Raw genomic sequence first — 3,297 nt, 5'->3', positions numbered from 1 at the left:
GCCGGGAGCCTGCGGGAGCGGCCGAAAGGCGCCGGGCGCTCCGGCTGCTTTCGTGCGTTTGCTTTTAAAATCTGATTGTCTTATTTAGCTCTTCGGGGCTGATGGCACTTCCCGGACACTCAGGTGTGTCTGTAAAAATCATAAACCCTTGTGTCTAAACTAATTGAGGAATTAACCTGACACTCCATGCTTGTGCTGCTTTACCTCGAGTATTGTCCTTATGTGAAAGAAAATAAGCCCCAAACGTGTGAGACTCGTGTTTGTGTGACCATTTGCACCCGCTTTTCCCTGCTGGAACAAAAGAAGCTTCCCCTCAGAACTCGTAATTGTTAGTTTGTCTGCAGTGTGCAGTGAGTTGTAGATGAACGCTCAGCTATTGGGGAATGTCTGTGTATAAGCAAACAAATGTCACTTCAAAGGGTAGCCCAGATCTCAGGGCAGTTCATTGATTGGAGGGCAGCAGTGGGAATGTTTGGTTAATTATTGTTCCATTGCATGCATTCACAGTTTAGGAAGAAAATCAAACCCAGAATTTCACCAATGTGGAGCAGCAGCTAGAACTCTGATTAATTTTGTCACACTGAATTGTTCCACTTAAAACTACAGTCATTAGATGGAAATACTTCAGCAAAAAGTGCACTGCACTACTAATCTTTGTTTAATCTAACTGAGGCAGTGTTTTGATGAGCACCTACTTAAATAAGGCAACAGGCAAAAGTGAGAATCTTAAGTTGCATAAATATTTGTGTAAACTGACAGGGGTTTGCAGGTGCTGTGTTTCCCTGATATACTGATGTCCCAGCACAGGCACTTGCAATCGCTGAAGCCTTTCTTTATTAGGCTGCAGGCTTACATAATGCATATGAAAATAAGTTTTACAGTGAGGGACAAAACTAGAATCAGAAGACATTTTAAGAGAGTCATATTTCCTTGATATTTTTTTATCTGTCTCTGTTTGCCCTTTAAAAAGGCATTTTATGAATAGGGAAAGCACCCACATCTGTATTTCAGCTTCATAGAGCTATTGACTGGAAAAACCCAAATAACGTGGGCTCATTTTCTTTGCAGTTGTGTGTAATACATTTCAAAATATACAGTGGGGTGTTAAGCATTGAAAATACAGCAACAACAATGGCACCTTTGAAAGAAATGCTACATGCTAGGGTGTGTTGTTTAAAAATAATGTATAAAACTGTCAATAGATATTAAACCCACCATCTAGTTCTATAATAAAAATATTATTTTCTCTCATTTAATTAGGGTTAGAGCATTACTTTTTTTGCCCAAATACTTAAAATTCCATTTGACAGAATGGTTACGAGTACCAACTACTGACAATAGATAAGAAAACCTAAGTACAGCAGAGGGTCTCTAGAACACTCACCTTGTCCTCGGGGAGTGTGTTGTTGCATGTAACTGCATTTTGGAGATGTTATTTGTGATAAAATGCTGCTTCATTTTTGGCACCTGGCAGTGCAGTCACTGATACATTATCAAATGCCAAATACATAAACTGTGAATGCCTCTTGAATTTTTATTTGTGGTCTGTGCTCTGCTGGTGTTTTGGTTCCTGGTACTTGCAGTTCTGCTCTATAATTACAGCTTTGAAAATTGAAGCATTCGACTTCCTATTCACACATCTTGGATTTTCATATTTTGATTAGCTGTGTGGGCAAACTCTTAAATTAGAGGGAAGAGTTCAAAAGGCAGCCAGAGTCTGTATTCTGATGAACAGCAGTTGCATATTGGGCCTCATTTAATGTGCCTGGCTTCCCTTACGAGCTCCATTAATCTTCTCCACAAAACAGTATTTGGGATAAGGTTTGATGTGCAGCTTTTAAATGCCTGATACCAACGTCTTACATTAGCCAGGTGTGCTTCTTCTGGAGTGTTGCCTAAAGATACATTTTTTTGTTGTTGTTTTAAAAGTTCTCTCAAGTGACTTTATATTTTAAATGTCTTAAAACTGATTTGAAACCAGTGTCTGATGTATGCTGCATGCCTTGGTTTGTGAACTCCTTCCAGCTGCAGTTGTTTTGTTTCATGTTGGCATTGCCTCGGGCAAAGAAAGCACATTTATATTGACATGAAATGATTTATTATAGCTTATTGGAAGATTCTGCAGATAAGCACTTTCTTTATGTGGTGTATTGAATTGCTATAGATTTAGGTCTTAAATTTGTATTGCAAATATTCACCTTTTCTTTTGTCACTGGTGACAAAGTATTTAAATTTCAACAAAAAATCGGAATGAATGGCAATTAGATGGAATGTCATTTTACGATCCAAGTTAAACAGTCAGTGTTTTCATATTAAACAGAAATTGCAGTGATGGCAGGAGATAAGTTACGTGCTTACCATTTTGAGTGTGTAGTGTTTGAAGGTTTCCTTTTGGGATGTCAGAGAGCCTGATGTTACTTGTAAATCGTGGTGCCTGATTGCACTGCTGATGGTTTAAATCATGCCCAGTCTTTTGCATGCTCCCAATTTCTGCTTGGCTGGTAGTGCCCTTGTGACATTTTGCTTGTGTTTGGGGGGCAGAAAAGCAAGTGTAAAAAGGGCTGAGGGGACTTCTAAGATAATGTCTTTTGACTGTGTGGTCTGTTTTGATGGTTCAGTGCTCTCGATATGTCACATTATGGCCATTTTACCATGCTTTAAGATTACTTCAGATTAGGATTAATTCTGACCTAGTTCGAGAGGATTTCTAACTGGTTTTTCTGTATTGGAGGGGTTTGAGTTTTTAATTTCTCAGTTAAAAGCAATCATTACGGGAACTCCATTATCCCTTTAATCCTTCCTCTCCAGCCACAGCAGCCTTGGCAGACTGTGAGCACCGCATTTAGTCAGTGGAAGGGAGTGACATTGTGCTGGGGGAGAGCAAAACCTGCTAGAATTCTTTCTCCCTGCTCTGAGACCCTGTTATCTCAGGGCTCTGCAAATTAGGAGCGATCATTATCTGGAACGGTCGAAAAGGTAACAGACAAGCGAATGAATATCACACACAAGGGTTTGACATACCTTCCTTGGTCAGGCCATTTATGGTGCAGGATTATACCCACAGAAAATAGTTTGGGCACGCCATCACTTCAGCAAAAAAGATGCTCTCGACCATGCGCACATCCCCCAGCAGCAGCAGCCCTGCTTCCTGCGCCCGCCGCGCTCGGGATCCGCTCTGTCCATCTGTCTGTCCGTGGCCGTGTTACCTTCCTGGCTGGCCGGCGGCGTCCTTGGCTCGGGGCTCTCTGTTCATGCTGCAGACAAAGGAGCCGAGGCTGCTCTCACAGCTGCTGCCTC

General features: G+C 41.4%; 2 protein-coding genes across 2 annotated transcripts in view; one reads left to right on the top strand and one right to left on the bottom strand.

Annotated features, from left to right (window-relative positions):
- Positions 1–3,291, bottom strand: part of LOC102036759 (beta-1,3-galactosyltransferase 2) — a 7,122-nt gene extending 3,831 nt beyond the window's left edge. The window contains exon 1 of the mRNA XM_005423719.3: positions 3,022–3,291. The gene's annotated coding sequence lies outside the window, so the exon portion shown is untranslated. The remainder of the gene's footprint in view (positions 1–3,021) is intronic.
- The window catches only part of CDC73 (cell division cycle 73), a 101,487-nt gene that overhangs the window by 57,295 nt on the left and 40,895 nt on the right, over positions 1–3,297 (top strand). The window lies entirely within an intron of this gene.

Source organism: Geospiza fortis, unplaced genomic scaffold (assembly GCF_000277835.1).
Source record: "Geospiza fortis unplaced genomic scaffold, GeoFor_1.0 scaffold229, whole genome shotgun sequence".
In the NCBI taxonomy this organism is placed as follows: Eukaryota; Metazoa; Chordata; class Aves; order Passeriformes; family Thraupidae; genus Geospiza; species Geospiza fortis.
The sequence above is the reverse complement of the archived record's forward strand: the minus strand, read 5'-3'. Positions and strand labels throughout refer to the sequence as shown.